The following is a 14,014-nucleotide window of genomic DNA, read 5'->3' on the forward strand; positions in this document are numbered from 1 at the left end:
TTCCATAATAAAAAAAAAAAAAAATGTCATAAACTGAATAGCAAATGTCTGTTGCAGTATTTACTATGAAAATGCAGTTTGGTTTTATTAGATATGTCTTTTATCTATGATCATTTTCATGATAGTGGCATTGAGATTTGTGCATCTCAGGATTTACCATCTACCACATACCCAGGTACCTATGGGGCGCCACTCTTTTTTTTCATTCTTGACTCTTACTTTCAAGCTGCTTCTTACTCTACTTCCAGCTCCAGGCTACCAAACATAATACAGTAAAAGCAGATCAGTAATGGTTTACTGTTAATGTATCAGCTGAATCATCAGTGATAAATTCCTTAGTGTGATTTTGCTGATGAACATATTTTGCAAATGCTTATCTAAAACTCTTGGCCCAAATGCATTTTATTGTGTAATAATAACAAACGTTTATGGTCTGAACTATACACTTATTAAATAACTGTTCGATAAAGGTTCCCATACCTCTGGAATTCCTGAAATGTTTAACAAGACTGTTTTCAGCAATCCATCATGACTCATATTTGTCTGAGTGTAGATTAGGCCACTTGGTGACTGTATGTAAACGTTAGGAAAACTTTTCATAAATTATTACAAAGCTGGTTTTGTTCCTAACAGTCTGATCCACTGATACCTGTTACAGTTCTGTCTGTTTGTTTTATTGGTTTCTCCCATTGTCTCCCCCCGTTGATCTGTCTGATTTGGTTTTGTCCTTGTTAGCATTATTTGGTTCACCTGTCTGTCATTATTAGTTACCCTTTATAAGTCTGTCTTTGTCTTTAGCCCCTTGTCGGTCTTTAACGTTTGTTAGTTCTACGTGTGTGGATTATCGCTCTGTGTTCCTGCCTGTTCCAGCTTATGCTACCAGAAGTTTATATTAAATATATTGTTGCTTGTTATCTCGTCTCTCGTCTCGTTCCATCCAGCACGCAGCAACCTCGTAACAGAAAGACCGACCAAAACAGTTTACCCGGCGTGATTCCCCTACGTTTATTTTTTCGTCCTTTTTCTCAGTGTTTTGTTTTTGATTTTTCTTCATGGATCCTGCCGTTCAGATCATCATCCTGGAGCAGGGGAATCGCTCTCTCGAGGACCACACCAGAGACTTTATGCACCTCGTGCCACACACACACTACCCGGACTTGTGCACGTTCTATCGGGTGGGATTGAACCCCACCATCAAGGCGCAGCTGTCCGGGGAGGGTCCTCGAGAGAGCATCGCCGATTACATCGAGTGGGTGCTGGCGTCCTGTAGATCGTCATGGACTGTCGGCATCGTCGAGAAGGACGTCAGCCCCACTCAAGACCCAGAGCCCAGCCAACCATCACCCCGACACGCGGAGTATGAGCCCGAGCCCACCGCGGATGACGAGCCAGAGCCACGAGCGACAGAGCAAAGGATCGCCACAGAGCCAGAGGCCAACACGTCCGACCAGGTGCGAGAGCCGGCTAAAACTACCATAAAGGTGGAGTGCTGCGTGGAGCAAGAGAGGGCTATGGAGAGCCCTGCCCACTGCACCACCGCTGGGGGTGAGCTTGAACTGAACTCTGGGGACTTGATTGACTTCTTTACTGAAGTTCTGGAAACTAACTCTGGAGATTTAATAGACTTTTCTACGGATATACCTACCTGTCATGATCTACCTGTCGGTATGGAATTCCCACCCACCCCCCCCTCTTCTGTCTGTCTGGTCACCCCTGTCCCCTGACAGCCCCTCTGCTCACCCTCAGCCCACTACCTGTGCAGTGGGCTCGCCGCGGGTCTGCCAGCTTCCATCGGCGTCAGGGCTGGAGGATCCCTCATCTCCGCCTCCAGCCTCAGAGTCCAGAACTCCGCCTCGGCCCTCCGACCCTGCGGCTCCACCACGGCTCTCAGCGCCCTTGTCTCCATCGTCGCCCATCGGTCCACCAGCTCCACCGGGCTCCCTCGTCTTTCCGGCTCCGCCCTGGTCGGTCGTCGGCCCTTCATCACCTCAGGACTCTGTTCCTACGGCTGCGCCTCGTCACTCCGTCCCACCGGCTCTGTGGACCTCCTCCCTCCCTCTGGCACAGCCTTCATCCTCTGTCGCTCCGGCTCCGCCGCGGACCTCTGGATCTCCGCCTACGCCTCGGTTGCCAGAGCCTCTGGTTCCGCCTTGGCCCTCCGGAACCTCGGTGTCGCCCTGGATCTTCGGCTCTCCGTCTCCGCCTCGGGCTCCTCCGCCAGCTGCTCCGCCTCTGTCGGTCGGCCCCCTGGAGTCGTCAGCCCTTCCTCCGCCAGCTGCTCCGCCTCTGTCGGTCGGCCCCCTGGAGTCGTCAGCCCTTCCTCCACCATGGCTCCTCCCTCCATCGGCTCCACCGTGGGTCATCATGGCTGCGGTCTGGGTCTCCCTCTGCTTCTCCTGCTCCGGGTCCCTCCTGTTTCCTCCCTGGCTCCTCCCACCTTCGTCGCCCCCTTGGACTCTGTTGACTCTGGTTTTTGTCCCCCTTCCGGGGTTCCGTCCTCCGCCGAAGCCTCCTCCCCCATGGACTCTGGTTTTTCTGTTTTTTCGCCTCCTAGTCTGTTTTGTTTTGTTTTGTTTTCTACGGCGCGAGGACGCGCCTATTCGGAGGGGGGCGTAATGTTACAGTTCTGTCTGTTTGTTTTATTGGTTTCTCCCATTGTCTCCCCCCGTTGATCTGTCTGATTTGGTTTTGTCCTTGTTAGCATTATTTGGTTCACCTGTCTGTCATTATTAGTTACCCTTTATAAGTCTGTCTTTGTCTTTAGCCCCTTGTCGGTCTTTAACGTTTGTTAGTTCTACGTGTGTGGATTATCGCTCTGTGTTCCTGCCTGTTCCAGCTTATGCTACCAGAAGTTTATATTAAATATATTGTTGCTTGTTATCTCGTCTCTCGTCTCGTTCCATCCAGCACGCAGCAACCTCGTAACAATACCGCCCCATTGAACCAATCAGATGTTGTTATTCCAGCACTCTCTAGCTAAAGGAGTGATTAAAATCAAATGCTAAAATACACAATATATTGATGACACTCTTTTGGAATAATAAATACATCATGGGCAATGAGAAAAACCTTGACAAACCTGAACTGGATCTTTTGTGTAATCTCTAGCTCATAATGTAAGTGAAGTAAACACATTTACAAACTGGTTGGAGGTCATGTCATCACTGGCCATAAAAATAAAATAAAATATTCCCCCTATTTTCAACATGGAACAATTATGCATTACATACAAAACTGACACTGATGTAATTTGATTTATTCAGAAATAGATATGTAATTTATTTATTTACTTACTAGTTTTATCTGGCATTACCTTCAGTGCATTAGCTGCACTGGGACCTAAAGCTACTATTCGTGTAATAGCATCAGTTTGTGCTTCGCTCAGAGCACAACTATTAACGTTGGTTGCCTCACCATCTGTCAGAAAGAATTATTTAATCTCCTAACACATCTGCCTGCTTTAAATACATTAGGGATTTGAAGAACAAGAGAACAATGTCATAAAACGGTCTGTACATAAATACAAAAAAAAAAAAAACATGGCACCTGTAAGCCTAGATTGAGGCTTTCATATGTTTGTCGATCTGCATGCTGTTGTCTGCAACAATTTTATGAGATCCTGTCTTGTGTCACTGTCGATAGTAGTCAAAAGACTGAAATAATGCAAATATTTGCAAACTGCTGCCATGTTTCCTAGACTTGACGGTGGTTGTGGAGGGAACAGTGGTGGTTTCAGACAACGAAGTGCATTTTTATCTACAGAATCCTCAAATATTACAGTCCATTTTTCATTTTACAAGTCTGGGGTTTCAGAATTGTGCTTTATTATAAAATGTGCTCACCTTAAAGAACATTTCCTGCTGAATTGTTACCAAACAATCAAGGGCAGATTATAACTCTGTGAGGCCCGTACAGGGAGGGTTAACAAAAACTGAAGAACTTCATTATATTTAAATGTGTACTCAAAGCATTGAACTTTTCATCTCAAAGTAAGGTCTGGCAGATTACAATGAACAATTCAAAATTTATATTTTGCAAATGTGACATCAAGCAAGATGATAAAAAGATTAAGATGTAGATATTAATTGTGGGCCTCAACATCTAAATTACATTGCAAATAGAAGAAAACAGTATGTGACCTCTTTTGTCCAAGTTGTACATTGATTTACTAGTTACTAAAATACATTTGTACAATGTTGGGAAACATGTAAACTCAGTACTTACAGAATCCAGGCTCGGCAGGAACACTAAAGAGCTGTTTTTGTTTTGATTTTTGTTTGGAAAAAAACTTGCACTTCTCTGTAGGTAGTGAAGTTTGTGAATCGATGTGACACCTGCATTAATGGACATTTTAAATCTCTTATCATTTCATGATATAAGAATAAATGTTAAATCAGTTAAACACCATTCACCCTTTGATGCGTAAAGCTGGATGACTGTGTCACTTAGTAGGTAGTTTGGGGTGAAATGATTGTACTGACCTTCAGCTCCACATTTAACATACTGTTTAGTGAAGGGTTCATCACCATGTGCAGCATTATCAGTTGGCAGCAGCTATTTGCACTAATTGTAAATAGCGATAGAGGCTATTTACACTAAGTGCAAATATTGATAGATGCTATTCACACTAAGTGTAAATAGCAATTTGATTTATGAATTTATGAATGAATAATGAATAATGAATTAAAACATAGCATTGACTGTATGTAAATGCTAGGAAATAATTTTTCATAAATTATTACAAAGGGCTGTTTTGTTCCCAACAGTCTGATCAACTGATACTGTCCCATTGAACCAATCAGATGTTCTTGCTCCAGCACTCTCTAGCTAAAGGAGTGATAAAAAGGATTGCAATTAAAATACTTATAATCTTTCAGAATAATGTATAGTCGACAATGAGCAAAACTTTGACAAACCTGAACTGGCTCCTTTCTGTAATCACCAGTTGATAATGTAAGTGAGGCAAATTAACTGGTTGGAGGTCAAGTCATCACTGGCAAATATAAATTTTCCTCCTATTTTCATCATGAAACATTTTTGCATTGGATAATGATTACTGGCTGTTGTATGATATTCTGTGAGTTATTAATCAAGCTGATATCACTTACCAGTGCTTTCTGCCATTACATTCAGTGCATTAGCTGCATTATTACTAAAAGCTAGTTTGTGTACAATGGCACCACTTCGTATTGCGGATGGAGCACAACCATCAATGTCATCTGTTGCCTGACCATCTGTCAGAAAAATGAGTTCATCTCCTAACACATCCCCATTGTCATCTTGAAGTACCTGAAGAAAAAAAAAAAAAAGATCACTGGCATAGAACAAACTCTATATACTTCATATACCACAAACATACAAGATGCATAGTAATACTATTAATATGGCACCTGTAAGCCTCGATTAAGGCCCAAGCACATGTTTGTTGACCCATCTGCTACTTTTGGCAGCAAATTGATAAAATTCTCTCTTGTGGTGTCACTGTAGAAGTAGAAGCAGAAGTACTAAAGGTTACAGTTCCAACACTGGCTTGATACTCAATGACATTTCACAGGAAATATGTGACAGCCTGTTTCTGTAGAAGAATTCTAGAGCTCTAGAAAATGAGTGAAAAAAATCCTCTGATTGTGAAATTATTTATTGTAATTATGTTTATTATTGATTTGTTTTCAAATCAAGTTAATGTCTGTTATTGCGTACTTGCAAGCTTCCTGAGACATCAAGGATGAGGCAAACAACCCGTTGCATTCACTGCACAACTTTGAAAGATGGTGGTGGTGGAAGGGGCTGATGTGGTTTTAGAGACTGAAGTGCGTCTTTATCCACAGAATCCTCAAATATTACAGTCCATGCTGCTTTGTTGCCACATTTTTCATTTTGCGTGCTTGGGGTTTCATAATTGTGATCTTGTTCACGACAAAATGTGTTTACCTAAAAACAAAATTCCCTGCTTAATTGCAGATATCACCAAATACTCAAGGACAGATAATTGCTCCCAGGTCCGGCAGGGATTGAAGGTGGGAAGAGTGAATAACCAGCGCTTTCTCCACCCTCAATACCACGACTGAGATGAGTCTCTTGAGCAAGGAACCGATCCCCCAACTGCTCCCCGGTTGCCGCAGTGATAACAATATGGCTGCCCACTGCTCCGGGTGTAAGTTCATGGTGTGTGTGTGTGTGTGCGTGAGTTGGCTCACTACTCACTACTGTGTGTGTGCACTTGGATAGGTTAAATGCAGAGCACAAATTCCGAGTATGGGTCACCATACTTGGCCACACATCACGTCCTTTCCTTTCATTCCTTTCCTTATTTTTGTTTCGAAAAAAACTTGCATTCCTCAGTAAATAGTGAAGTTTGTGGATCAATGCAATGCACCGTTCAAGAGATCCTACAGCAGTAACCTCAAAAAACTGACCTTTAATATTTTTATTACACCTAAAGATAAGCAAGATATCAACAGTGATTGTAATTTAATAATAATAATAATAATAATAATAATAATAAGTTTAATTTGTATATCACCTTTCCCGAGCTCAAGGACTCTTAACAATAACAGGCAATATAATCAATACATACATAGATGGACAGTAGGCATTTGCCAAGTCCAAAACATGTGATTGCAGTTGCAAACCATAATAATAGTACAACATTCAAAATACAACAGGCAAACAGGTACAACATTAAACCATAATAGGTTAAGAAGAAACAGATAATGAATGATAATGTTGGTTAAACAGATTTTGAGTTTAGACTTAAACTCATGCAGTGTGGTTATTGATCGAAGACACAGGGGCAATGAGTTCCAAAGTCTAGGAGCCATAACAGAGAACGATCTCCCTCCCATAGATGCAAGGCGAGATCTAGGAACAAAAAGTAGTGCATCTCCCGACGATCGAAGTAGACAAGAAGGAATATATGAAGAAAGTAAGTCAGAGAGATAAGAAGGTGCAAGACAATGGAGTGACTTAAAGGTAAGCAGAAGAATTTTATAAGTGATGCGAGAAGAAACAGGAAGCCAGTTGAGGTTAAAAAGAATAGGAGTAATATGATCAGACTGTTTGGTATACGTTAACAGTCTTGCAGCAGAATTTTTAATACGCTGCAAACGGGAGATAGAGCGTGCAGGTAATCCAGAAAAAAGAGCATTACAGTAGTCAAGGCGAGATGTGATAAATGCATGTACTAGTGATTCAGCAACCTTTGGACTCATGAAGGTACGGAGTTTGGCAATACACCGTAATTGAAAAAATGCAGCTTTGGACAGTTTGCTAATATAAGCGTTGAGATTTAGTGAAGAGTCAAGGATGATACCTAAGTTTTTGACGGTGGCAGAAGAAAGAATGGATGTAGCTTCAAGGTCAATTCTAGGGGGATTAGTTATGTTTTTTGTTACAGTTGGGGGGCAGACAACTAAAATTTCTGTTTTTGTCAGATTTAAGCTTAGAGAGTTGGAGCTAAGCCAAGCTTTTAGCTCATCGACACATGACACTAGCGCAGTAGTCTGGTGAATAGAATCAGGTCGGCAAGAAGTATATATCTGAATATCATCAGCATAACAGTGGTATTGAAAACCATAGTTACGAATAATTTGTCCAAGGGGCATAATGTAAATAATAAATAATAATGGACCTAGAACTGAGCACTGTGGGACACCCAATTTAAGAGGGACAATGGTAGGTTTGTAGTTATGCATGGTGATATAATATTGTCTATCCGTCAAATAGGAGGAAAGCCAGGCTAGCGCAGCTCCTGAGATGCCAATCTCTGAGAGGCGCATGAGTAGTAGCTTATGAGAGACAGTGTCAAAAGCTGAGCTAAGGTCAAGTAATATGAGTATGGAAATTTCCAAAGACATTGTAATAATATTATTTCATTTGATCAACAGTTTATATAACCTTGTAGCTTCAGTTTGGCCATTAGAGTGGTAGAATGTTTTTTTGTCATTGGTTTCATCATAAACGTTCCATCTCATATGAGCCCATTCATGCACAAAAACTTTTCCTGCAAATAATCAACCAAACAGATTACTGCATTAATGGACCTTCAAACCTCTCATCACTCCATGATAAACATATACAGTGTATGTTGAGAAAGATAAATGACAGTCACCTTTTCAAGGTGGATCACTGTGTCATTTAGGAGGTATTCTGGGGTGAAATTAATGTACTCTCCCTCAGCTCCACATTCTTCATACTGATTAGCGTAAGGTTCAACACCGTATCCCGAATTAGCATGATCAATTCTTATTATTTTAGAAGTTAAAATGCCAAAATGCTTAGTACTTTTTCAAAGGACTCTGTTCTTGCTTTAGAAAAATCTTTACTGGTCCAGTGGGATGGGATAAGTATTGTAGCTTCTTTGAAACAGATCTTTTTATCCAATGCTTCAAAAAGCGACCAGTTAGTGGCCATGTCCTGTCAAAAATGAGAAAACACCCTGAATTAATGTATACATTTATACAAAAGCAATTATGCTTTATTTTGTTAATTCACAAATACTGTCAACAAAATTTGATTACATGATGTATATATCTGTATTCTGTAACACTGTGTTGTCCTGTGGAACTTTTGAACCAATTGTGATTATAATGTTAACATAACCGTTTCCATCTAGTTTGCTTCCAGTAGAGGTGAACAGCAGCAACATCCATAATAAGACAAACACCATTCTTGAGTCCATAACTGCAGCATTTAGATGAACAGCAACTCCCAAATCCTGTTTTGAACAATATCAAGTCAAAACCTATTGATCACAGATAGAATGTCCTTTACTGGAATGCACTAAATGATATCAATCTAATTAGGTGCTATTATAAAACAACACATTATTACAGTGTCAAGGGGCAGCATGTTGGATGTTGTATTTCACTTTATATTGCATCACTGCACAGGAAAGTATTGCTACAGTGCTGCTCCCATCACAGTCCATAAAATACAGCTCTCATAAGTCTATGGCTATGGCTGAAATACAAGCATTTATATATATATACTATAACCTAAAAAAATATATAAGAAAATTGTATACTAGATATGTCTGGTTTAAACCTTATTTTATGACCATTAAAAATGCATGTTCTATATAGCATGAATATGGGTAGTATCAATGAAATTCAGAAGCGCTATATCTGCCATTGTTGTTACGGTTATGTAACCTACTAGCGTCAGTTGTGTCACATCACTGCCATTCACAAATCCTCTCCTGTGGGAGTAGTAGGTCATCTTGGTAGTTTTCACCCACTGTTGTGTAGTGGTGTGGGATGGGTTTTCCTTTTTGTTGTCTCCTTTTGGAATAATTAGTGCCGCTGCATTTACTCCAGAAAAAAGCATGATAATGTAGACTTTTTTCATAATCACCCCTCTTCTGGTTTCCAGTGTTGTAGTAGCTGAGGTAGGTGACAGTAGTCAATGTTTTTAGTATTGCTTATGAAGTCATTTCTTCATCCTTGGACTTTGGAGTATGTATGACTAAATATTGCTTTATGACTTTGAATTTCAATTGAGTTTCGATTTTTGTTCTTTGAGTGATCAATTGTTTATTATTTGTATATAGCCCAGAGCCACTAATTTGTTTTCAATTCTTTTTCTTCTTTTAGTTCATGCTGAGGTTGAGGAGGAGGCTAGTCACCTGGGTGTGCACACTCTTGTGAGTTTGGAGCACCAGGGTTTAAGAACATCTACCTATTGTGGGTGACATTTAACCCTTCTGGGTTCTGAGGGTGTTTTGGCACTCTGGAGAAGTTTTGACATGCCCTGACATTTGCTTTTTTCAGTATCTTAAAACACATTAATGGCTAAAGACATTTTCTGATTGAAAGGGAATATGCAAGGTCGCATATTCCCTTAATGGCCCATCAATGAGACTGTGACTGTCAGGTAGAAACAATGTGAGAAGACTGGAAGAATGGAGTGTTCGCTTATTTGCATTTTATTTACAATGCAGTCTAATCAAAACATACATAATGAAGGACAAAGACACATTATTGACCACACTGATGTTAGATGTACAGAGACGTGAACAGACTTTGTAGCATTCCTGAAAACTGTTTTCTGAATTCTATTCAACAAGTGAAACAAGTAAATCATACCTGATATTTAAGTGATTGCTGCTTCTTTCCATGGATTCAAGAAACAAAACTCACCATCGGTAGTCCAGGAACTTGTTTTATCATAAAATATCAGTGTAGTTGAACATCTGATGTTGGTACAGCACTCTTCATGTGGCATTCATATAGCATTCATCTGTGGTGCAGGTATCAGATCACTAAAAAAAAATCTGTGAGCATGTTAATATCAGGAGCATCTGTAATATATACATTTATTATGATTTTGTAGTGATAGACACACGCATGCTTTGTACTATCGTAAAAAAAAATAAACATTTTTTTGAAAAACTAATTATTATTGTTTAGCATGTTAAACATCTATTCATGAACAGAGTATTAATAATAAACTAATATAACTTTTATATCCTATTGTTATACAATAAATAAATAAATATTATTTTATAGTCATAAACATAAGCATGCTTTGTATGTATTATACAATACGTCTGAGAAACTAATTTATTATTAAGCATGTCATAAGCATCTATTTGTGAACAGAGTGTATGACAGTAGACAGTAAACATTCTTAGACTCTGTCATTCAGTGTTACAGTGTAAACATTTTACTTATATATTGTGTCATTTTATTTTATAGAACATTAAAAACATCCTAGCGTCGTAATACATTTCGATGCAATGAAATGAAACATACTTCATAACGTTTCACAAGTTATGTCACAGTAACCCAACAACTAATGTAAGTAGGCTAATAAAAGAAAGACTTGCTCCTTTGGTGGATCTCGCAGTGTGTCGCATCGCATTCTTCCTCTGAAGGAAATATAAATCTTACTCCTCACAGCGCGTCTTCTTCCAGAAACAAGATGCAAGTAGCCGAGATGAACAATGAAGACAAAAGTGAAAGTAGCTTGTGAAGTCTCAAAAGTGAAAGTAGCTTGTGGGCATGATCAAATTAAAAATAATTAGGTCTGACAAGAAAGTCTGGACATGGCGTTGGTTTCATACAGATTACTTTAACACAGGATATAAGACTTCTTTAATTTAAAAGTAGACATGTCAAGTTTCTATAGATATATCGCTCATGTCTCTGTGTCGATTATTCGCTGAGTTTCAGTTCATTTTAGTAGCACTTGTCTAAATGACATTCACAGAGACCAACACAGCAGACTGCACACCCTGTTTGTTTTCTTTATTTCACAAAACCACAGAATCCGCGTCTCTGTCCTTTCTTTGTGCCACTGAAAATATGTTACTTTATGTATTCCTTTGGGTGTCTTTGGGTGGCAGCGCTCACAGAGATGGTCTTCACTACACTCGCTGACCAGACAGGGCACTGGCCTTGGTCTGATGGTGCTTGAGTGACATCTTTGGCTCTTTCTGCCTTCCTCAACTTCCCAGTCTCCCCAAACAGACTGTTTGGCCCTGCTGTGGATTGGTTCACTAGATGCCAGAAGTTGCCAGAATGCTCCACCGACTCTACAGCCTGCAAAGCATGCACCGTCACCCACTCAGCGTCAGCATCTGACAGCGTCCACAGACTGCCAAGAGCTATCCCTTTCCCAAGTGTCAGGGCTCCCGGCCCAAGGTCACTGAGCCACAGATGCCATCCTGATGCATCTGGAATGAAGAGGAGAGGGATGAGTCTTGCTGCAACCAGAACTCGCTACGAAAAGTCTTGTGCTTGCTTTCCAATCCCCCGTTCAGTTCTGGGCATTGGAGGCTCTGTGTTCACTGCAGACTCTATGCCTGTCCCACTCACTATGTACAAGCTTATGCAAACTACCACTTTTATAATGGACTAAATGACAAAAAAAGAGTACTTCTCTTTGCAGCTCTTTTCCCTCAAATAGCAGTCTGCCATTTGAGAGACTCAGACCCCTTGCCATCCAGCTTCAGGCTTGGAAAGCCATTTTGGGCCTATCAAGTTGGATCCTGCAGACATCCCTGCTTAGGGGTGTGGTTCAAACTATGAACCAGAGCAATGATGCTCACATTCTCTGATCCAAAGTAGAATGTCTGCTGGCAAAGTGCGCCATGGAAATGGTCCCACCAGCACTCAGCAAGTCAGGCTTCTACAGCTGCTATATCGTTGTTTCAAAGAAAGATGGTGGACTTAGGCCCATCCTCAGTCTAAGGCACCTGAATCATGCCCTGATGAAGCAGCTATTCAGGATGTTGACTCTGAAGCAGATCTTCATGCAGGTTTGCCCAGGGGATCGGTTCTTATCAGTGGATCTGAAAGAAGCTTATTTCCATATCCTGAGAGCCCCTCATCACAGACCATTCTTGAGAGTTACATTTGAGTGGGTGGTTTACCAGTATACAGTCCTCCCATTCAAGCTGTCTCTTGCACCACACACTTTTATAAAGGTCATGGATGTGGCCCTCTCTTCTCTGAAAGTGTATGTCATGGTTCGGCCCAATTAAAGCACAAGCATTAAATTACAAAGAATAAGTTGTTAATTTTTTAACTTATAATATATATAACTTTACGGTTCTATAACTTTAAATGAAACAATAACATGGTTAATTGAAAGTGATACAGTAAAATGGCTGCATATGAAGTGTGCATTTGATCTGAAATGTCCCCCGTAAGAACTGACCATTCTTTTTTTTTTCTACTTATTAAAAATAAAGTCTGTATAGGCCTCTGTAGTGAATTAATTTCACAAATGCGAAAGTAAAATAGTTTCATATGAGGTGTGCAAGTAGTATTGGATGTCCCTGATAAAAACTGCCCATTGATTTTTCTACTCATTAGAAATTAAATCTGTATAGGTGTTTGAAATGGAATAACATCATACATCTCCAAAGTGCTACAGTAAAATGATTTTATACAAGGTATGCATATACATATAGTACGGGAGAGCCCCTATAAGAACTGGCCGTTCATGTCTTTTACTAGAAATGGGATCTTTATAGCCCTTTAAAGTGTAATAATGGTATGTATTTCTAGAACGGTGCAGTAAAATGGTTTCACACAACACAACCTTTGGAACATACAAAGACATTTTATGCCAGGCATTTCCCAGTTGCAAGGGAAAAAAAGTTTTGTAATTGGCATTGATGACAGATTTCACTTAAAGATATGGGGTCTCACATTTTGGAGGTCAAAAGTTTTGACTTGCATTGTATGCAGTTCCCATGGTCACTCAGCTACTTTCTGCCCAAAAACTATTGTTAGCAAATAACCACCTGCTGTGGTTATTTGCTTTTATTTCTGCCTGCTACTTCTATGTAAATGCAGGGATAAACCATGCTGTCAGCAGACATTTCAGAATAGAACGCCAAAAACAATATTAGTGATTCTGATATAACATACCAGCTGTGAAATACAATAAAATATGATGTTTTGTTTGTTATATTCCAGTATTCCAGAGAATATTATTTAGTGAATTAACATTATCTAGTGAATTCTTCACTCTTTAGACAGCTTAAACAACTTATAAACTGTAGTTTAAAACAAAGTTGATATGACTCCTGTTCTTTATTTATTTTCTCCATCTGAAAACAGTGTACATTCTACATTTATTTTGCTTATTAGTGTTGCAGCTGATGCGTTTTATAAATAAAATGTTTTTATTGTTGTAATATGAAGTTTAAATTTAACATGAAAGACTGCTAATTTTCAACTCTTTTAAAGATGACTGAAAGGAGGAAAAACCAAAGTGAAGTATGGACTTACTTCACTCAGTCACTGATTGACTTTATAATAATAAATAAATATCGGTTCTGCATATCGGTTATCGGGGACATAATTATGCAAATAATCGGTATCAGTTATAAAAAATCAATATCGGTCGATCACTAGTTGCATCACCACCTCAGGTTTGTATTATTTTATTATTGTATTATTTTACTTCTGTGGAAACTGTAATGCTAGTAAAACACCATAATTTTGAAGACAGGCATCATAACACCATTCAGAGAAATAATGTTGACAACATACGATGT

At 39.7% G+C, this 14,014-nt stretch overlaps 1 pseudogene; it reads right to left on the reverse strand.

The window, feature by feature from the left end:
* Positions 1-480: 480 nt before the first annotated feature.
* On the reverse strand, positions 481-8,680 carry LOC127159967 (calcium-activated chloride channel regulator 1-like; annotated as a pseudogene).
* Positions 8,681-14,014: the final 5,334 nt, after the last annotated feature.

Source organism: Labeo rohita, unplaced genomic scaffold (assembly GCF_022985175.1).
Source record: "Labeo rohita strain BAU-BD-2019 unplaced genomic scaffold, IGBB_LRoh.1.0 scaffold_269, whole genome shotgun sequence".
Classification (NCBI taxonomy): domain Eukaryota; kingdom Metazoa; phylum Chordata; class Actinopteri; order Cypriniformes; family Cyprinidae; genus Labeo; species Labeo rohita.